Source organism: Netta rufina, assembly GCF_964035555.1.
Source record: "Netta rufina genome assembly, chromosome: 5".
Classification (NCBI taxonomy): Eukaryota; Metazoa; Chordata; class Aves; order Anseriformes; family Anatidae; genus Netta; species Netta rufina.
The window spans coordinates 56,004,488-56,027,997 of NC_140128.1; the positions used below are offsets into that span (position 1 = coordinate 56,004,488).

General features: G+C 42.0%; 1 pseudogene across 1 annotated transcript; it reads right to left on the reverse strand.

Annotated features, from left to right (window-relative positions):
* Positions 1-8,216: 8,216 nt before the first annotated feature.
* LOC311210215 (peroxisomal targeting signal 1 receptor-like) lies at positions 8,217-19,504 on the reverse strand (annotated as a pseudogene). Its single transcript has 2 exons — positions 19,458-19,504; positions 8,217-9,534 (listed from the first exon to the last, which is right to left on the reverse strand). The product of its transcript is annotated as a peroxisomal targeting signal 1 receptor-like (transcript).
* Between the last annotated feature and the right edge of the window lie 4,006 nt (positions 19,505-23,510).

Below are 23,510 nucleotides of genomic sequence, written 5' to 3' on the forward strand. Positions count from 1 at the left end.
GCTTGGACTTATGCTTTGTGGACAGGGATCATGGGGGAGCAGAGGGCTTTCCACCTCAGCCAACCTGTACACCAAGTGCTGTGCAAGTCAGGGTAGTGGCTTGGAAAGCTGACCTGGGAGTGGAATAGCTGATGAAAGTCATGCAAAGGCAGTTCAGGTCTGGAAACAGTGCAACTACACCAGCTAGCTACTGTAGCTGAGCGAAATTACCTGCCCTGCTCTCAGCCCTAAGCTGGTCATGCCTCTGAGTGACATAAGTAGAGGTAGCATTCAATGTTAGGCAGAGGATCTCTGTGTTTTGTTATTTACTGTGGAACATCTTCTGAACACACAGAAAGTCCATTTTTGTCTAGGTCCAGGTAAGCCAGAACTGCCTTCAGTTTAATGCCACCACTGCCACCTGTTTTCTTTCAGTAGTTTGTGAGAGATGTTATAATTCTTCAGAGATTTGGGGCTTGTTCTCAACTCACTTGAGGCTAATGGAAAGACATGGGGAATAATTCATGAAGCTCAACATAGGTGCATAGTGCCACCCTACATTATTCTACACAGGACATTGTGGATACACACACATCCAAGGTGCTCTGAACTCCCTTCCTGGTTGCATAGGAAAATATCAAGGGATCAATGCAGGAAAGACATAATCTGGGTAGAATAGGTGACTTTTTGATTTTGCACATAGCTGAGATGTAGAATCATTCCTGACAGAGCTGTCCATACTTTCACTAAATAGGAGTGCAGTGAGTACCAGGTTGATATTAAGCGACCGAAAGCTCAGGTAAGTGCTGTGTGAGCTCAACATACTTTATACTTCTCCTAGCAGTTCTTGGGTGCACAAGAAAACAAAACTTTCCTGTACTTATAGGGTCTTTGAGGCCGTGTTTCTGCAAGCACTGAGCAGATTGCCTACCTCATTAAAAATGCTGCCTGCCCAAACCACTACACAGACCCCAGTGCCCTCTTATGAACAGAAGACCAAGACACACAGAAAAAAAATAATAAAAAAATAAGAAGAGAACAGGGCAAGCAAGACCTTCACTATTGCCTTTGCTCAAGCCAACAGGAAATCTACTCAGTGACAGATAAGCTCACAAAATGGATGTACTTGAAGAGAAGGGAGAAAAGGAGAAAACACCTCAGACAATTGTACCTGCCAATCTCACTGGAAGATAGAATACTTCCTTAACCTAAATTTTAACCCTGAATACATGGACACCACACATCTATCAGACTTCAATTTTTTTCAGTACCTCTAGGTGTACACACACCCTGTAAAGCTCTGGTTCTCTCTTTGGTTGAAGACAAAACCATCCAGGAACAGATGCAAGGGGAACCAGCAACAATTCTGCACTTGAAAATACTTAAGGTATAATTCAATTGGAAAAAAAAGAAAAAAGAAAGGAAGAAAGGATTTCACAGAGGCTGGGAAAATATATCTGTGTGAAGAGGTAGGTAAAGACATAATGTTAGTAACCAACCCCTCTTCCTCTCTTGTGGGTCTTTGCCAGGAAAGGGAAGAACGGAGGTTTTAGTAGAGAAGATAGGTTGATGTAGTTGATTTTCGGCCAACCTAAAAGTATCTACAGTAATGAATGTCTTTTTGGCACAATAGAGCATATTCAGAATACCTAATTTTAGGTTAAGAACTGAGGTGTCTGAGATAAATTCTGGTCTCGAGCTCCATGGGTAAGTTGCAGACCCCCAGGCAATACAAGAGCTTGGTGCCACTGAGAGAAGGAGGGCTGCCTCGCCTCTGCCAGTGCTCCTTGCTTTTCCCGTCTGGACACCGAGTTAACTCAGGAAACTGTCCATTCTTCTTAGTCCTGGTTTAGTTTTCTCTTGACTGCAGTAGCACAGAGTGAGAGGTTGAAAGCTGGTAGTGTCAGTGCCTGGCTGGGAGCAGGGAGGAAGGGATGTGCACTGCTACTAAAGCATCATCCATTTGTTAACTTGATTCCATGAAGCCATGCACTGGGGTGCTCTGAATTAGCATTTGGAGGAATCTCTCTTTCCACTGACTATATAAGGGAATTCAGGGTGCCTAACCTCCTAATTCAGACTGTGTGGGATAGTGTGAATACCTTCCCTGCCTCTCTCCCAGAATGGTAATTCTGACAATAGCAGACAATGGAGCAATGCTAAGAAATATCATGGGTGTTTGTTCTTGATTGTTACAGAGAAATTGGTTGGGATGATTTGCAGTACAGATTCTACCATCTCTGCCACAAATCTTTTTTTTTTTTTTTTTTTTTTTTTTGGATTACATTATGAAGCAAATGTCATTGACAGGCCTGAAACTAATTTTCAATGAACAAAGGCTATGAAATGTGTTTGTAAAAGGCAAATTCACAAGGAATGAGATGTCAAATCTAAACTGGTGTCGCATGTTTTCTCTTACACGATGATTTGGCAGTCTGCATGAATGTTGGTTTTCTTAGATCACTTTCTCTGCAAGGCTCCCTTTTACCTACAAAGCTCCTCACTGCTCACTTGTCTAAGACAACCCTGTAATAGATGACCTTTGGATTGGCAATGACTCTTGTTCCATTGCCGCAAGTGGTACAGACCTTACCTTCCCACAAAATACATTTTAGGCTTGCCATCAGACCATTATTTATTTATTTATTTATTTATTTTTTACAGCTTTTATAGGAAAGACATCTGCATGGCCACATTGCCAGTCATGCCCCCTAGTAACATTTGGTCATATTCAACTAAATTTGTCAGATGGACAGGCCATCCTACAAGGATTTGGAAAGTTGGCACAAGGTTAGAGATCTGCAACTCAGATCAGTGCTATATGGAGAGGCAGTTACCACTCAGCACTTTATTCACCCATGCCAAGAGGTGGCAGCCAGTCTGCCAGCCAGGGGTGTGTCAGATGGCCAATTAACATAAATGTTGTCATTTGCCAGCTCAACAAATAAGGGGATGTGGAAAGAGGTTGAGGATTTGGAAAGAGGGAAGAAAAATTAGCATCAGTGCTCTGTTCTTGGAGGAAGCAGTGTGTAATTGTATGAATCCAACTTAAAATTATTCTTTAAGTAAATAAAAGTGAAAAGGATCTATAAATAAAACTTATTTATTCAAACACTCCAAGTACTCTAAGGGAAGTTTTTATATTGAATAGTCTGTTGCTGTCGTATGGTAGTCTGGAATGCTGAATTTTCAGGTTTAAGTGGGATGTGCTATCTTTACATCATTCCTACTGTATTTGCAGAAAAATAGCTATTTAATTCAACAGTTTATTTTCATCCAGAATGTGGGTGATTAAATGAAAGGGGAAAGTAGTAGAGTGAGGTTAAAGAGCAGTGGATCCTGTCTCTGAGGTTAAAGAGCAGTGGATTCTGTCTCTGCTTTATAATCTCAATAAAGTTGTTTTTCCTTCACATTTTGCCTACTATGAGTTAGTTACTTGCCTTCACACTTTACCACTTTGGTCTGTCTTGCCTTATTAATCTGTGAAGTATCCAATTTAGGGAGTGATTCTGACTATGACTGAGTCATGTTTAAGCACAAAGAGATCTTTAATTTCAGCTAGAACCACTAGCACAGGTAAAGAGTAAATTAAATGATAGAGTTTTTCAACATTTTAGGTATAAATCTTTTCAGAGGAAATTGTGAATTTCAAAAGACAAGGTGAGGGGAGAGTCAATAATGTTAGTTATGTCTGTGGGAGTACAACAGTATTCTAGGGCAAATAACTTCCTCCTAAACCCCAAAAGGCTGACATCGCACAGGAGTGACTTGGCAAGGTGTAAAGTAGAGCAGGGGTTAGACCCCACCTTGAGAACCTTATGCCAGTGCGCAATCAATCAAATAAGACTTTGCTGCGTCCCAGTGACCTGGGGAAGATTGTGAATCCATTCTCAGACCAAAAAAAAAAAAAACCACACACAAAAAAAAAACAAAAAAAAATAAAAACACCTCCATGCAGAAAAAGACAATAATTAGCAGGGCATTCTTATTAGCAATCTCAAGAGGCCAAAGGGTCAGTCTTACTGATCTGCTTGCTGCTCCCCTCAGAAGACAAAGGAGTGCTTCACCTTTACTCATCACCTCATCCTGCAAAGCTAGTTTCAATTTCATGCATCACCCATTTTTCTTAAAGCAAAGATTCTTTTATTATTATTATTATTATTTTTCTCCTCTCAAGAAGATTTGGGAATAATGCTTAACTGGGGCTTCTTTAATTTCAGAAATTGGTTACTTGGAATGAATTTCAATTTGCTCAGTGTAGAAGAAAATACACAAGCAGGAGAAATTAGTTTTCTGAATGGCAAGAACAAAAATGAATTCATTTGCAAAATATTGCAAATTATATAGTCAGATTTTAATCAGAACAAAATCAAGAGGGAAGCTTGTTTCAGAGTGCCGTTATACCACTCAGGTGGGTCAGAAGGATCCTGAGGATGATCTGAGGGTCCTTGCCCTCAATTGCATACAATTTCTTTTCAAGGCACAAGTTTTCCTCTGATTTAACATAGTGCTACTTTCTTTCAGCTGCTCACTTTTTTCTTCCACTTGCAATGGAGATATTGGGATATTTTATGGTAGGACATGGACTTGTGTCACCTCTTTGATATAAGAGTGATGGAGAAAAGGCATTTGCTGGTGAGAAAATTATAAAATGGTTTGAATCATAGCTCCAAGATCAAAAAGTTAACTTTGTATCTGAATTCTTTTTGAGGAAGCTGAGATATTGGCCTTCAGCCTTGCTACAGAAATCATAACTTTTTGAGCTTCATTTCAACAAATAGATGCAAAAAAGGGGGATAGACCAGACTATCAAAAATGGGTTGCTACATTGCAGAAGGAAAATAAGAAGCTGTAGGAATTGCCAAACTTCCAGTGTTCCAAATCAGCAAAAACTATAGTTTGTGACTTTAAATATTAAGTGACTTTAATGATTAGCTTTAAAAACAAACATGTTTGTTACAGAGAGAACGTAAAGTCACCCAAAACCAAGAGCTTACCCACAAAAAAGCAGGCCAAACAATATTGTTAGCATAAGAATATATAAAGCTCTATGGCTTATAGCTAAAATAGGCAGTTAAACATAACAATGTCACCATTGTATGCATTTCTGCCATAAGTCATTTCAACGTCAATAAGTGAGAATGCAGCTGACAAAAGAAACATTATTTTTAAAACAGAAATTGCTGCCCAGTGTTGGAGGCTGGAAAGTGTCAGTGTAGAAAGTCACTTTTTGCATCAGTATATGCTGAACACTTTACTTGGTAATTTTCTTGGATAAATGATTGGGAGATTTTATTAAAAATATGTTTATTCTTTAAATGGGATATTAAAAATTAATAGCATGACACAGACAGCAGTATTTATTTGTAGTAAAAGGAAAGGAAGGGAAGGCATATAAAGAAACTGGCTTTGGGAGACACAGTAATGCAAAGACGAATGAATGTGCTATTTTAGTGGGCTCCAGAATAGTCTCTCATGAGGAAAGTTTCTTTCTTATTGTCTTCCTAGTCCTCACACCTTTTTCTACCACATCTGCCTCTTCTTCTTGGACTATGGTGATAAGTATGAAGTAAGGTATGAAGTAAGCTTTAAAAAGAAATCTGCAGATTTCAGGAATAGATACAACATGAGGGAATTAAGATTTTCTACCTTTCTGGGCCCTTTAGTGTTCTGCTATGCATGGGCTCAGTAGCAGAGCAAACCTTTCTCTGTTAGGCTTAAAATTTTCAGTGAATTACTTTAACAGTAGAATAAAAAAATAATAATAATTTTGAGAAACCCAAAAAGTGCCTGTTATGATATTTCTTTGTCAATTCTATTAGGCTCCAGTCTGTTGGAGGGTAGGAGATCCAGTTCAGTTTGTTCCTTTAACAAAACTTGGTATTTTCTGAGTTCAGGGAACTGGTCTGAAGATGATATTACACTGTAAAAGGGGCAGATTCACAAGATGACTTGTGACACAGAGCCAGCCAGGATGGAGTTACAAACTGTGGTCAAAAGTGGCCAGTGTTTGATGGTTCTCCATGTTTGTTCTTCCCAGAGGATGGGACAAACAGACTTAACTGCAGGAAGAAGAAATGAAGAAAGGGTGAAGGTAAAGGTAGCTGACAAGGGAAGAAGACAATGGGGAGGGTGCGAGACAGTGTGAGAGCTATTGGGTCTGGAAGAAGTGTGGCATGTCTCATTCACTTGGCATCCTCCCTGTGCTCAGCTATCTCCCTGGTGGTCAGCTTTCCTGCTGCCACTTGGACGTGTGCCCTTTCATAAGTGCCATCCTTGGGGAGTCTGGCTCCCTTTGGCTGCAAAGCAGCAGCAGATCTGACTGCTGCTGAGATGGTGGAGATGAGACATGACATTTGAAGGTCAGTCTGAGGAGAACAACAACTTTCATGTTTTTCTTTCATGAGCCTCTGTGCTTGCCTTGCAGTCATTTCGTTACACATCTGTCACATTTCTCCACTCTTTGAGTCCAAACCTGTCTTCACGGACATCAGCCCCTGGGCTTTCAAGGTCTGAGCCCTTTGAAATTGCTTTCCTTTCCCTCACACCACTCTCTTCTCTCCGACACCAGCCCCTCACCTCTCTCCGATTTCTGCTGGAGCAGCTTCCCCACTCCCTCTCAGCAAGGCCCCCTCCTCTTTATTGCCCTCTGAAACTCCATCTGTTCAGAGATCGACTCCAAAAGCAACAGTGATTGCTTCAGGGAAAGAAGTCGTAAAAGCACCAGCGCCTGATAAGCAAAAACATCAGTGTGTGTAAGGAGGTGGTCTGGACCCCGTCCCACTGCATGTGGTGGAGGCATGTCTAGCACCTCTCAGCAGCTTTCCGTACCTCTGCTGGGCACACATGCCTGCGGGAGGTTACCTTGGGGAAATAATATGGTGAATGTAAAGAAATAATGGTGTGTTAGGGAAAGGAGACTTGTCAGCAGAGTTAGGAATGGCTTAGTGTTTTCACCATATCTGTACACTGAGAGAAATTTAATAAATCAGATAATTAGCAAAAAGAAAACACTCTGTTTTAAAAAAATAGAATCATAGAATCATAGAATATCCCGAGTTGGAAGGGACACATAAGGATCACTGAGTCCAACTCCTGGCACCACATAGGTCTACCCGAAAATGCAGACCATATGACTAAGTGCACAGTCAAAATTCTTCTTGAACTCCAACAGGCTTGGTGCAGTGACTACTTCCCTGGGGAGCCTGTTCCAGTGCGCGACAACCCTCTTGGTGAAGAACCTTTTCCTGATGTCCATCCTGAACCTCCTGTCACAGCTTGACACCATTCCCACAGGTCCTATCCCTTGCCACTAGAGAGAATAGATTGGCACCTGCTCCTCCATTCCCCCTCATGAGGAAGCTGTATATATATATTTTTTTCTCTCTCTCTATTTTTTTTTTCAAATTTCCCCAACAGAATCATATACAGATATTTACAATTAACAAGATTCAGTACAGACAAGATGGGGAGCTTCTGCACAAAGGAAAAACAATGACAGATGATCAAGTGAAAAATTAAGACTTGACCCTTTTTTTGCTGTATTCTGGAAGATTACATTTAGACTTTTATTCCTACTGCATTGCCTCAAGTCTGAGTGCTAGGATTTCTTATGAAAATCCAGAAATTTTCAATACTTCACCAAATGGCAATTCCATCCCACCAAAGCAACCAGCCTTCAAGACATGTCCTGCAGGTAGTCTCTGCAGAATGGGTATTGTAATGTTTGAAAGCCACGCTGGCTTACTACTGCGGATGCACTCTGGCAAGACTTTCTGTTTTCACACTTCAATCATCTGCCTAGCAGTGTCAGTCAGCCATGTATATGGTAGTGTGAACTGCTCAGAGATGCTCAGGCCACAACAGACAGGTAGGGGAAGTTCCACACTTCGGCAGGAGGTCCTTCAAGAAACAGCTACCTTTTGGTCTGCCCTACCAGAGCAAAGATGTGTGTGAACCCTAGAAAACATTTTCTTTCTAGGGAAGGTAACTGCTGGGCTGGGCCAAACCTGCACTCACAGGGGATCCCATCCCAGAGTCACTGCTGGAGGCCAAATGCCTGAAGCAGTGTGGGAAGATCATGGGCATTAGCTGCCCTGTACAAGTCACTCTGCCCCAGCATGGAAAGGGCCATGCAAAGAGTGCTCCAGATATTGTCAGACATAGCACCTTGCTGCCCCTGTGTAGCTCAGCTCTTCTGCTGAATGTGCAAAGCCTCTAAGAAGTGCTCCACAGCCTCATGGTGGGCACCTAAGTTGATGCAGCTGATGCCCAAGTTGTAATGAGAGCAGATAAATCCTGTCTGGAGTTCCAGTGCCTGCCAATACACAGCTTCCTCTGGCCGCTAAAGCCATAAGTTCTGTGAGGTTCCCAGGCTGCAGTTCCAAGCATTGTCTGAGAACACTGATTGCCAAGAGTTCCTGTTCATTCTGTGCTTGGGTGGTTCCCAAGTATTGCCAGGCCTCCATATGATCTGGCTTCTGTTGTACCGCAGCCTCAAAGAACAAGACAGCATTGGGGAGGTCACTTTCTGCCAAGCGCTTCTGCCCCTCTTCAAAAGCATCAGGGTGATCTCTCATGGGATTATTTTCTTCAAACTGATAACTCTTGTCATATGAAGAGGAGTTGAGGTCTTCATAATCAGTGAGCCAGGGTGAGCCTCTGCATCTCTCTTGGCCATCTTCTCCCATTCTGCCTTGAGTTTGTCACAGAAGTCCACAGAAGTCTTTGCCTGCTCAAATTCCATATCAAGAGCTGACATGTTCCCAGTTTGCATAAATTGATCCACCCAGGCATTGGATGCCCCCTGCTCCTGTATAAACTCAGCTGCCCATTGCTCTGCCTGATCTTGGTCTCTGTGGATCAACTTATCACCTCCCATCTCCGATCTGGTGGACAAACTTTAGGAACTCAGAACTGTTGAGTTTTGGATCATCCACTTTAGAAAGAAAATCACTAGCAGTTTTCTTAAGATCATCCTCAGGTTGATATTCCTCATACCATTTATCTGCCAATGACTTGTCTTCTGATTCCCCAAGCCACAGTTTTTCTTCTGACTGCTCTAGGCATTCTTCTGGCCACTTGGCAGGGGACACAGACAGTGGATCCGTCACTTCAGTGATGAATTCCTGCCACCAGTCAGTCTCATTGTAATTTGAAGAGACATCACCAGCATTATCTGCTGCAGCCAAGAATTCCTGGGTCATTTTCAGGCAGTGCCAAGGCTGCCACGCCTGGAGCTCTCTGAGGGGCCTGTTGGAAGCTTGTCTGTTCAATCTCCTGCATCTCAGCCAACAGATCATCCACCTTAAAGGTCTATGGTGTATGGGGCAGTAAAGGGACATTCTGCTCTTGCAGGAACTCTCCAACCAGACCATCTTCAGAGACTACTCCCAGGGGTTTGGATACGACTGCTGTTCTGGGAGCCCTGGAGGGCCAAGCCAGGGAGCCCTGAAGCCCTTCGTGCCACAAGGGTCCTGCGTGAAGTGGCCAGCCAACTTCAGGAGGGGTTGGAGCCCTGCTGCGGGGACTGCCCTGAACCCCCCCAGGCTGCACCTGGCCAGGGGCGACACTGACACGAGGTGGAGCAACCACAGATGTCCCGGCAGCCTGTGATGCGGGACCAGGCACCCCTTCCGCTGCCAGGAACCGGGCCCTGAGCCCAGGCTCAGGGGCACGGCGACATGAGGCTGGGGGCCCTGACACCTTGAGTTGGATGGGCTCCTTTCCTTCTAGAGAGCTGGGACTGACCAAGAAGTAACCACACACAATAAGTTGTTGCTTTAAGAGCCGGGCAGAGAAAACCACCGTAATGTCTTCATAACAACTTAGGAACACCGCTTTTACCATAATTTTAGTGTTCTTTGTTAGTATTGTCTACAATCCCAAAGCACTGAGAGTACCCTGCTACACTGGTGTTGTGCATGATTATTTATTCTTTTCTGAAACAAGGAAGGAATAACCTAACTCATGGTTGGGATTTACTTCTTCAGAAGTCCTAGGTTTGGTAGGCTGCAGGGGAAAATAATGAAATCTAGGTCATCTGCCAGAGTCCAGCTGAGGTCAGTAAATCATTATTACCTAATGGCTGTCTGTTAGCCTGTATGAAGTGCGTTGGTCTCTTTCAGGCTCCCACTGGGCAGATGTTCACCCCACAAAACTGCCACCGTAATTGGTGTTAATTGTCAGTGTCAGCAGAGGCTATGAGGTGCTCGCTGCATGTCAGGGCTGAAGAACATGGGCAAAGAAACAGCAAGTGCTCTGTACCCAACAGCAGATAGCCAGTAGAGAGACCTCAGCTACCACTCCACAGGCTGTCAATTCTACAGTAAATGAGTAAATAAACAAACAAAAATATTAAAAAGTGAAAAGTCCCAGGGTGCATGTGAGCTGTAAGTAGGCCTGTAAAGGGTGATGTGTTACACCAGAGCTATTACTTTTTAAGTATGTGTCCCACAGAGGGGATACCACAATTGGTTTGCTGAGCTCCAGTCCCACTCAGTCCCTGCATAAACACCATGGTCTCTCATTATGTTAAAAAAGGGGCTCCTTTGAAACTGGTCCTTAAGGCTGTTACTTTACCATCATTTTAGAAAGATATTGAAGTCATTATCAGATTGCAGGTGACTATTGTCAGCACACAATAGTAGTGCATAATGACTTCCTGAAGCAAGATAGAACTGAGCTGTCTCAAATAAATAAAGCGTTTTAATTTTAATTTTTCCCCCTACCCAGTTTCTGTCATGTGCCTTGCTATCCTGGGTATTTTGGGGATGGTTTACATAACTGTGTGGAAGCAGTTCTCAAATGGTTCTCAATATGGCTTTTCCACAGCGGGCAATGCATGGTGACATTGTACTGCAGGGTTAGGGAAAGAGCATCCCAGCTTGTTTGTGCTGTAATCTAGGCTTGTTACTTGCCGCAACATTTCAAATCCAAGAGAACAGTAGTCAAGTTAGTCCTAAAAGGTTACAGGATGCCATCTGGAGTCATGAAACTGCTCCTTACCAGCCTGACAGCAAAACCATCTGGCTCTCCTTCACATTGACTGGGACCTTTTTTACTAATAGCGACAAGACTTCATACTAAGTGTGATCCTAATGGCACACAAACTCTCTCTGTTTGTCACTTCCACAGCTTATGTGCTCTGTGTTCTGGTCAGAAAGCAAAGCAAGGGCAGACACAGGTTTATACCTCCTCCTCCTGCTCTCAGCTCTGTGTCCTTCACACATAAGGGTTTGTCTTTGTACACTACGCCATAAGAAGCAGAACTGATAAAATATTCAGAAGGATTTTCAGTGACCTCTACTGTAAATCTCGCCTCCATCAAGGTACAGCAGGCTCAGAAGGGAAGGTGAGAGAAAAATTAGAACTAACGATCAGCTTTCCTAATCAGCCAAATAAACTTATTTAGTGCTTCCCCACCCCTTTCTACTTAATTTGGAGAAATGTTCCTACCTGTAGAAATACAGCCATCAGATGCCCTGGCCTCTCTATGCAATGTCCTGAAGGAAAGTGCATAGGGCTTTATCATCTCTTCTGCTGCAAATGCCAAGGAGCAATTGGAAATATACTTAAGGACCCAATATATCTGTGTTTTAAGAAGCAGCAGGACACTGATGAAAAAACAAATCACTGAGAAAAAAAAAAAAAAAAAAAAAAAAGCAGGTCTTCCAGTTTGCTGGAATAAACCATTATAACAATTAGAAAGGATGCTGCTTTTATTTGCTTATTTATATTTGGTGGGCTTAACTAATTTTCTTCCTCTTTCTGCAGAAAGATGAGCTTTGACTCTCAATGTCTAGCTGCATAACAGGCAAAACTTTAGTTATAGGTGGCTACAGCTTGCTACCTTCTGGGAAAGTTTTGCCAGGAAAGTAGATTTTGGGCTTTTTTTTTTCTTTTTTTTTTTTTTTTTTCCTACCGATGGCTGCTACAAGACACACAACAGCTTGTACCTGTCAGCAAAACCAGTCCTTTTTCTTAACTGCCCTGCTGCTCAACACTCTTATTTCACAGTGTCAGGCACCGTGAACACTTTAATCTGTTAAAAGGGCTCTTTTTTCCTTTTAACACTGAACCCATGTTTTATTTATCAGTCTTTGATTTAGAAATGCTTAGAAGGCATAACACGTTTTCTAAGATGGATGACTTCTCTGTGGCTTTTGTGCGTGTCCATGTGTATGCACATAGGTGTTGTCATTGCTGGAAGTCCAAAGGGAAGCATCTTTATAAAGAAACACTTGCTGGCATGTAGGCCAGGAGAACCGCTACTCTAAGAAAGGCTCTCTGAGCACATAGACCTATAGAGCTGTTCTGTGAAGGGCCAGACCCAGCTCTCACTGGTGGGAGTCTTTGCCTTGATTACAGGGGGCTATTTTTCCAGGTTCCACTGAAGGACAGAGAAATGCTGCTGAATAAAGGGAGATGTAAAAACTGTATGTTGTTTCTGGGACTTTCTGAAGTCATCTGAGAAGAGTTAGATTTATCATCTCCAGCTGATAATATAAATCTCAGTCATAGGTTACAGAAATGTAATTTCTTAGCTAGGGAAATGAGCCTCCCTTCCCACCCCGCTGTGTTCAGTGTTTCTTTGGGGCAACCATACTCCAGCCCCCAAAAGCTGCCTACATCTTTTAGCCTGTTCCCAGAGTTGTGAATTGCACCCACCGCTGCTGCTGCCCCATACGAGCAGGACGGGTGCATTGAGGGAAACCTGGGAAACCCCATTTACACAGAAGTAAACCAGAGAGCTCCCTGCCGTGTATCACAACAAAAGGCCTCAATGGCCACACAGATTACTTGGTATTTGTACCGAGAACAGCCAAAAGCACTGTTTTAGCTGCCAAGAGACAGAGGGTGCATCTTGCAGCTCATGCACGTTGCTGTTACAGAGGAAGATCATCTTTAGCAGAGCTCAGCCATGCTCCTGTGCCCAGAGGAGATGCACCCGTACACGTGTTCATGTCTGCACTCTGGACTGCATGGCTCCATGACTTGTACTCTGCAGTGGAGCCTTCCCTAGCTCTGCAGTAACCTGATGATTAATCTAGTGTATAATTAGGGGTCACAGGGGACAATGGCTTCTCCAGAGAGAAGCTGGGAGCAGGAGGCTAGTTATGTTGATGTCTGATGGCACCTGAGACGGTGCCAGTGGTAACAGCAATTGGATGGCATGACCGCCCTGTAACACTGTCTGCTCTTGGGACAGCAAGCCATCTGGGATCCTGCTTCAGAGGACTGAAGGGCCATTATGTTGCTCTGTGTTTTTCCAGGTAAGAGTGAGATCCTGGCTGCCTGCTCTTAAGCATAGTTGGTTGGAAGTCCAGAAACACTTTCTGGATGCCCGTGGTGGCCTGATTTACACCACTGTGTGCTGGACACAGATTGAAAGTCACTTTAGGATCAAAAGAAGGTTAGGGAGCATCTCCTGTCGGACAGGGAATGATCAGGAGTGCTCCAGCCATATTGTCCATGGGCTCAGTCCCTGAGTTTGTTTTTACCAATCTAACAAAGCTCCCCCACTGTCCATGTGAATCTCACTGATGTGTGAGCAAATCCTGGGATTATCTGATCAGGAACAGCAAGACCCCATTCTCAAAAGTCAAGGGATATTGTGTAAGCCCTAAGTACAAAACAGTAAGAAGTGAAATCCCTGTTACTTATGTGCTAAATGCAGGGAAAATGGCAAAAGACTTCACTTTTCTTTTGACTTTTTTTTTTTTCACTTCCCTCCAAAGAAAACAGGGATGGGTCATGTGCCCCAGTTAATAAAACCAGACTGTTTTAAATATCCAAGAGAAAAGTCATCAGCTCCTTGTATTGTTTTTTATTACCACTACTCATATTTATAATTTTTTCTTCTCAGACATATCTGAAAGCAACACTTTCAGGTCTGCATTTAAAGTGGCAATGCCTCAGGGTGCCACCTCGATAACTCAATAGGCGCTCTGTGCTGCCAGCCTGGCAGCTGCCTCAGGGTCTGTCAGATGGCCATGAGGATGATGAGATGTCTAGACAGCCTTGAGGTCCTGATGGCTATTTGTCTTTCACTTGCATATCACTGGGAAGGAGTTGCTAATATCTGGTTGCTTAAATAGAAAATTCTGTTCAAAATTCTGATCTGAGCATACTGCATATTGGCCCCATCTCGAGTAACAAAGTCATGTTTTCTCCCTGAAAATATGCCTCTTGCTTGACAGAGATAGCTCCATTACGTAATCCTGTCAATCAACTGCCAATCACTATGGTAACGGGGTGCCAAACACAATATTAAGATGAACATTAAAAAGCTGTCAGATAGGGCCCTGTCTGTTCTCTTCATCTTAAATTTTCGTTTTTGTTTCCTCATTTCCTCTCCTCTCCTCTCCTCTCCGCTCTGCTCCTGCTGTGCAGTTTTCACTTTCCTAGGGAGGTCTTTGCAGTGAATCCCTGCTCTGGGTCCAGCAGCTATTGAGATGTTACTGAGGCTGTAAAAAGGGGAAGACTGAAATTCATAAATACTTTCAAAAGAAATACAAACCAAAATGATTTTTTCTTTTATTTTGTTCCTTTTGGAGACTTTTATTCCATTCTCCAAATGCATTAACATACAACAGTTGCTGTCCATGTTCTCTGACCTGCTGATGACATGAGGACAAGGTCCGACAAAAGCTTCTCTAAACTCATACTCTTCTTCCAACATCAGCAAGCAAAGGGAAAAAACTATAGGAAGCAAGGGAAATACAGGAATTCTTCCAGCAATCCGTAGTTTACGGACTTCCTAGGCTGGAGGCGGTATCTAGAGTATTGTATTTAATTGCCCCAATAGACCTCTTCCATCAAATTTTTTTTGATCCCAATTTGAACCTATTTGTATTTTTTGCCCTGCACAACCTCCTGTGTCAAAAGGTTCCCCAAGGTAATTAGTGCTGGCTGTGAAAAAGTGCTTCTTCATGTTTGTGCTAACTCTGCTTTTTGGGCAATTTCATCTGACTGCCTCCTTAACTGTTATATGATGAAATGTAGTTTAATTCCCCATTTTCCTTTCATAATTCATGGGTCTGGGATCTCTGGCACCTGTTTTTTCAGTTATCAAAAAACATGGAAATGTTTTGTTTCCCTGTTTGTTTCCACACTGCAGCCTTTCAGGAAACATGGAAATGTTTCCATATTCAATAGATTATAAAAAACCTTCTTGGAAATTTTTCCCCATGATGTTCTGAATGCAGCCAAAGCAAAGCAGGAATGAGCTTCCCACCTCATGTGAAATATTGTGATTTTGACTTTTCCAGTTTGAAACAGAACAGGTATACATTTTGCAAAAATTAAATAGTTTGGAGAGCTCAGTAGGTTGCATTCCAAGCAAGCAAATGTGTCCAAATACCTAAAAATTGAAAAACAAAACCTGCCTTTCAAACACCATCTCATAGTGAAAATGAAGCAAAAGAAAAAAAGCAAACCCAACCAACCCTCAAAAACCTTTATGCCAAATACTACACTGTAAAATTTTTGATGTTTTGACATCAAGCACTTTGAGTTTTTTGCCTCTGAACTGAAATTCTGTTCCCTCAAAACAAACAAACAAACAAACAAACAAAAACAGCAACAAAAAGAAAGCAATCAAGCAACTCTCTTGAGGTATTTCTATTTTAAAGGAAGCCATGCTGGAAAACTGTCTCATGACTCTTCCACATTGCATAGGTTAATCTCGGGACAGAGAAAAATAACTGATTTCATCCATGGGTCTGGCCTGATGACAGGGGTTGGTTTCAGCTTTGTGGCGACTTCTCCAAGCCACAGCAGCTCTTGCTATGGGGCTGGTGCCATAGGCTGTTGTGCCAGGGCTTCTCCCTTGCTCAGTGCCAGGGCTGTGTTTATGGCCAAATCACAACTGTCATTGTGTCCTGTCAGACACCCCAACCAGCTGTCTGGGGCTAGTGTCATCTGGAAATCAGGTGGTCCCAGACCCTGCCACCCATGGCAAATTTGGCAGTGCTGGCTCTAGGGTTTCCTCTCCATTTCTGATTTCAGTGCAGAAATGGTCAGGTGTTGGGACAGGACCCAAGAGCCATGTGCACCACACATTCTGCAATGAAATGGCATTTACTGGGCCACAGAGACTGTTTTCTCCCATGCCCTTGTAGTTGGACCAAATTCATGAGCAGGCAGAATGCCATCTGGACAGGTGGACTTAAGTGTAGGTAGCCAAGAGGTCACATATGAGCGTAAATGACATTTGTTGAAAGCAGATGCTCTGAGTGAGTAATATGAAAGTCCGGTGCTCCCACACCTCATTAATCCAGCATCATCTCCACCACTGGGCCAGGGTGGATCAACAACTAAAATAAATATGGGAGCTATGGGCTGCAGTAGGTGAGGTATGTCTTTCTTGATTCTGGTCAGTGTTTTATTTTTTGTCTCTTTTGTCTTTCCTCTATGAAATGGCCTAACAAGGGATTTCTAGACTTGGTATCACATTTTGAGAGTTGTATGTGTCACTAGGGTAGGGGAAAAAAAAAAAAACAAAACCAACCAAACAAAAAAAACAGCTACCACCACTACCAACAACAAAAAGTACAAAGAAAAAAAAAAGCCAAATGTGCTTCACGGCTTTGTATGTGGATACGAATGCAGATTAATATGATATTAATGTAATGCAATTAAGAAAAAGCTGATGTTATTGTTTGAGACAGACATTATTTCCCCACAGAAGAGTAAATCAATTGCAATTATTGCACTTTCTGTAAGAATTTGCACATTTTAATCTAGGTCAGGTCTATTACTGAAATGAGGCACAACTATATTTTAGTTAGGCTGAACAAAGGGCAGAGGCAGTGACAGGTACAACATGTAACTAATCATGCTACATGTGTAACTCTTCAAGAGTTAATGAGGGACAAACTAAGCCTAAACGCTCTCCTGAGTCTTTACATTCTTTACAAATAAAATAAAATACAAACAAAACAGAAAAAAAAAAAAAAAAAAAAAAAGGAAAAAAAATGGTTGGCCTCTGCTTTTCCACTGAAGCAGCAGTAATACAAATCCTTTTCTGGAGCTATTTATTGCCACCACTCGAATGTGTTTGACACGTTCGCACAATGACCCCTGCACCTGCAATTTGATACACAGGCAAAACAAAGGCATGAAGGGAAAGGGCTCAGCTTCCTCTCCTTAATTACTTCATCCAAAACAAAAGCCACCCAACGGGTTGTTTGGAAGAGAAAACAACATTGAGCACCCTCACAGTTGCTTTGGACAAATGGTGTGTAAGTAAAATTACATCCCGATGTGGTGCCAGGGGGGACCTGGAACATAGGTGCCACCAGCACACTGTCCCTACAGGAAGACCACGTTGCAGAAATGGACAAAAGTTTTCATTGCTTTTGGGCACCAAAGGTCTTCACTGCATGGTTGTTTGCCCCGAGAGAAGGAGTTTGAGCAGAACTGTGGTGTGAGGGGAGAGTTGCACACAGCTAAAGGCAGCCAAGGCCAGGATGGAGACTTGGAAGAGAGGCAGAGATGCTGATGCAAATCAGCTGCAAATCCCATGTCTCTGAGATAGACAGGGCCAAAACACAGCTTGAGCCTTCTAGGAACCAGGCTGGCCAAGAGCTGCTGTATCTCAGTTGTGCTATCTTGATGGATTTCACAAAAAGGGGTTTTAAGGAGTTATGGCACATTTGCTTATTGTGTGTCAACAAGCCTGGGCCCTGGCTGGTGGCCCAGGAACCCCTTGGTGTCCCACCAGGCACAGCAGACATCCTGCAGGCAGTTGGAGCAGGCCTTGGCTGGGAGGCAGCAGGCCCCATGGGGACAGCTGTGGCTGCTGCCACCTCCCAGCTCTGGCCAGCACCAGGATGGTCTTTTTCTGACCTGCTGTGAATCATAGGAGGGTTGAAGCTGGCCTCAGTGGCTTAATGCTGTACAAGGGTGGAGGAGAGCTGCTCCCTGAGCACCGGGCTCTGCTGAGGAGCGATTTCATTGCTGCCTCCCAGCTGTGTACTCCGGCACTTCTGTGGCAGCCCATGGGAAAGCAGCTTCCCACACGGCTGCCAAACACAACCCAGAGGTGGTGCTGAGTGCTTCACAGCTAGAGCTCATACTCTGGCCTGGAAATAGGCCTAACGCCATTTATGTGCCCTATAAAAATTAACATGTGATTGTGTGTATGCGAGATTAAAATAAATACCTGATATTAGGAAGTTAATTTCCAAAAAAAAAAAAAAAAAAAAAAAAAAAAAAAAAAGTAAAAGGCATTATTTCGTTGTATCTCATGCTTGAAAACTTGCTGGTGTACCACTTTACTGCTAAAATATCTTCAGCACTAGTGGTTTTTGTTTTGTTTTGTTTTGTTTTGTACAAGCATCAAGCAGTTCAAAGATCATGTTTTAAAGCTCTTTCATTCAGTCAGAGAAGGGAAAGCCCTAAATCATCCCTGTTGTATTTTTCCACATTAAAGAGCAATAACTAAGAACAACAAGAGCTAATCTATTCCATGTTTTCATGTCCCTCTAGCGACATGTTATAGGAATGGCTTTAACTGACATTTCGTCCTACAGAAAAAGCAGGCTTTCAAAAGGCACAAAGCCATGCAGACACCTAGCTCCAGAGAATGTTTGCTCTGAGACTTAATTTTTTTTCTGTGGGATTCCCAGAAATCACCACAAATATATTAGCAATAGCAAACCTCTTGTTTGTTTGGACAGGAAAGTCTCCCTAGATTAGGTCCTTTTAACTCAAACAGATTAAAACAAGCAGCTAAAGGGAAATCCCTCTAGCATACCTCGCCAGAGGCCATTGCCTTCAGAGCACAGAGAGGAACACCTTTACCTCCCGTCAGGATTTCACTCGTGTCTCCAGGCAATAAAATAAGACACAACTACTGTCTTTTCCCCTTTTTCCACACAAGGTCAGTGTGAAGGCATCAGGCAGGTGGGGTGAGGACAACCACTGGCCCATCCAAGGTCTGTGCCACATGAAGGGCTCAGTCATGCCACCACCATCTCCTGAATACTGAAAGCACTGTAGGAGACCCACAGCCTGCTTGGATCATTCCCTTTGTCTCTGGGCTACCCAGAAGGATCTGTCAGAAATATGTGGCTAATTGTATAGGTTTGAACCACATGATTTGATGGAGGAGCTGGGCTCGAGACATCTGTTTTTTTTTTGTTTTGTTTTGTTTTTTTTTGTGTGTGTAAACAAGCTAATTTTCCTGGCCCCTATCTGGAGAAGCAAATGCCTTTGTCCTGGTGAACAGCTGAGGTTCATGCTGTCCCTGAGAGTCTTAAAGGGAGCAAGATGTGCTGTATTAACTCTCCCAGCGAGAGCAGGATACTGGGTGACTCAATCCTCCTGCATCCCACTTAAACCAGATGCTAGCAGAGACAGCAGTCAGAGGAACACACGGGTTCTTGCACAACTCTCATGAGATTTTCAACATCTAAATCCATGCATGTTAGTTTTCTACTTAAGAGGCTTATTTTATGGCTGTTGCATACCACACATATCTGTCCATATCCATAGTCTCTGCCATATCCTTGGCCATGGCCGTACCTGTGGTCTCTGCCATACCATGCTAAGGACAGAAGTTTTTAGAAAGTAGTTGCTTCTCCTAAACAACAATACATAGATATACAAAACAAGAGATAGAACAAAAAGGGAGGAATCCTCCCTCATTCTGCTGCCTGTGCCTCTGCCAGAATAGGGAGAGAGGAAAATGAAGGCATGATCCATATACATGTAGATTGTCCCACCTGAGAATCCAGACTTGAATACCTTGTAAGACAAGCTCTTAGCTTAACATGCCCTATCTATTGACTATATCGTATTGGCCTTTATGAATATTTAATGCATTCTCCCTTCTCCCCACTGCATTTATTTGTTAAATAGAACTTATTAAAAATGAAAAAAAAAAAAAAAGCATTTGAGTAGCGTTTATTTTACAGACTTAGTGGATGATGTAGTCAAAAACATATTTTAAAGATTTAGCAGAATCAAACACCAAACATTAAAGCAGGGAGAGAGCCAATTAAGGATGTTACATAGTAACAGGGCAGTCAATAAGCCATAAATCCATCAAGTTGTCTTGGTGGTGAAATGGTTTTAATCAGAACTAGATAAAAGGTATTCAGAAGACATTCACTACATATTGAAAGTATCCTTAATTCATACATTTTTTTAACTCTTCTCTTGAAGGTACAGAACATACGGTGAATTTGCTATAGCTAAAAGCCATCTTCACAAGAAGTCCATGTGTATATATATATGTATTTGAATTATATCTCAACAAAATGGTGAAATGACTGAGTGGTGCACAAACTGTATATATAGGACAAACAGAACTCACTATATTTTTTTCTCTTATTATTCTAGCTGCACAAACTGATTCTTGTCTAAAATCTATACTGCAGGCCTCCTTATTAAACATGCATTTGAACACAGCACTTTGTTTTAAGGATGAGATTTTATAGTGACTATAATCTGTATCGTCAGTAAGATTAGGATTTTTTTTTTTTTTTGCAGTTCTATATGCACACAGCTGGGGTGGGTGACAGATTCTCCTGATGATGAGCATAGTTTTTGCTCTCATAGCGACCTGTGGGTCCCATTCTCTTTTTATTTATACCTTTCATATACTCTTCTCTAAGCACTGGTGAAAACAATCCTGAGAAAAACCTCAACCTGGAACTGAGGAAGCAACAGTGGTTGCAGCATAGATGGTGAAAGGGCCCCTAACCTATGTTTCTCTTGCAGAAGGCACTCCTGCAATGGAGTGGAAGGACTGTAAAATGGTGTGTTTCACTCATCTCACTGCAAGAGGAGCTTTTGAACAATGCACTTCATTTTTCCTGCCGCTGCACTAAAATGAAATCCAGCTTCTCCAAAAACATCTGTGGAATTAAAACAGCACAACATTGATGGTATGGAGTAGAGAATTAGATTTACTATACTTAAAGGAATCAATTGAGGAAGATTACAAAAGGAAGGGCAAACTCAAAGTCTTCAGCTATCATTAAAACTATTCATTTCCTTAGCAAGGCAGAAAATTGGATAGCTCTCCTTCTGTTCATAATTTAACGGCTTGTGTTCAGTCACAGCCCTACCTACCTGCTTAAAAGCAAATCATATGTAGCAGTGATACACACTCATTACCATCCTCTCTCAAGATAATTTGACAGTTCCATGGCATGGTGCCACAGTTGGTCGTTATCTCTATCCCCAGTATCACACTCTCCTGCAAGATGCTGCAGTGACAAAGAAATTTCTGGTAGCTTCCTTTGACTTTCTTCTTCTGGTCAGCATCCACTCCAAAGGGAAGTGCTCAACGGATATTACAGAGGAATGCAGGCATAAAACAGGCATACTGCTCTTGTGTATTTATTTATTATTATAATTATTTATTCCTATTATTATTATTTAAATATTCTCAAAAGGAGCAGTTATCTGGAAATGATGAAGTTGGAAAAGAATCTCTCATCCTTAAATGCTGGAAACTGTCCCCCATTCCTCCCAGCAACTGGCTGCTTCTTCTCCAGCTGTGACTTTCTCATAGAGCTCAGGGAAGTCAGTAAAAGGGGGCTAGAGGAAGCTTATTCAGTCCTCTCTCTTACAACTACGTATTGACTGTTATGCCAGTTATGCTCCAGCACCACTGCCCTTTGTACCCCAAGAGGTTAATAGCTTATCAGTCCAACAATAAGTTTATTACTAAATTAATGTTAAAAAAAATGAAACAACCTCCAACTCCATCATTTTCTGCCTTATTGTCAAATGTCCCACCATTTAGACGTGATTTGCATGATTTACTGTGCATATGCTTTTTCTCTGTCTCCAAGCCCAGAATTATCTTCTATTGAGGCTGTATCAGCTGCTGGTGCTTGCAGATTGCCTTTGTCCTTTCCAACCTGCAAAATATCATCTGCAGAATCCAAATCACTGTCTGCTTATTCTCTTATCTTCCACTTCTTTTACCCATCAATAGCCAAGCTGTGCTGTTCGGTAACTACAACATATTGTAGGAAGGAACTGATAAGTACATCAAACAGCATTCACAGACTACACACAAACATGCACCACTGACATTTTTTATTGCCTGTGACAAGTTACCCATCCCCATTCGGTCTTTCCAGATGCATAATGCAGATTTCAAGTCTGGGTCACTGTAGGTACTCTTTTTATAAAGAACTTATCCATATATAATCAGAGCTAGAATTTGAAAACCATATGCTGACAAATAACACATTTCTTTATGGTATTAAAAAAAGATGACTATATAAATATAAGGATGGGAGAGCTAAGTTAATGTGGAAATATGGAGTCATCAGACAATGTCCAATGATTTAATGGAAGCAATTTAAGATTTTCCCTTAGCAAAGGTGTTGTATGACTTCCAAGTCAATTGCTTTGCTGAATAATATCCACTTTATATAAAATTCACACCACTGATCTGGGTTGTGCTACAGATGATGGGGAATTCATACACAGTTGGGTACTGAAGATTACTTGAAGAGTGGTATCTCTTTAAATTGCTTGCTTCTTTGTGATCTGCTCAGAATCACCTGAAATTATCTCTGCATTTTCTGAACAGCTACAGAATTCTCAGTGATGCAATTCAATCATTTAGAAGTTCATAAAGTGTAAAAGAAAATTTCATATTTTTGGGTAAAAGCTACTGCAGAAAAAAAGTGAACAGTGGGCCTCTAAAGAAGAGGCCTTCTTTAGATTAGTAACATAAACTTTCCGTGTTATCCAGTGCAAGCAAAGAAATACAATCTTAGGGTAACTTGGAGAAAAAAAAAGTAAAAAAAAAAAAAAAAAAGTTAATTTTGTTATTCTGTCATGGGGTTCCCATGAGATTTGGGCAAAACAACTGTTTGTTCCACTCTGATTTTGAATTTCCTTCTGCTGAATGGCATTCATTCTTCCTTGGGTGCTGTTTTATATTTTTATTTTTGGGAATGGCTACAGAAACCAAACAGAGACTAAACAAAGGATCTCTGCTCTAATGAGTCCTGCACCTAAATCTGATCCAGTCAAATTTGGGTTCTACTGAAATATATCACCTAGATTATCAATTCTACTGCAATGCATATTACATGTGTGCATTCAGTATTCCCACAGTGGCAGGGCTGGAAAAACATGATACAGGCTTTAATATTAACTCAAGATTGTTGCAGATTAAGTTTCACATATGTTTTGACTATAGTTGTATTTTTTCACAATTGTTTTAGTTTGTCATATTCCACATGCATTTAAAATGTTGACTAATCTCTTGCAACTGTTAAACTGTAATCAATTCCTCACTACTAAACTCGAAAAAATGCTATCTGCAAAACATGGAATTAATTATGAAAAGAAGGTGTAGGTGTCCATTTTTGAGGTTTGAGCTGTGATTGACAAGTGGTTCTGTTGTTCTTAAAGGGAAAACATCTGTAAAGATGTAAGCCATCAGGAATGATAACCTCTGAACTCTCACCCCACGCTGAGCTCCAGTAAATGAGTGCACCTATCTCTCCTGCCAAGTGTAATGTGATACAGATGTGAAGTTTGTA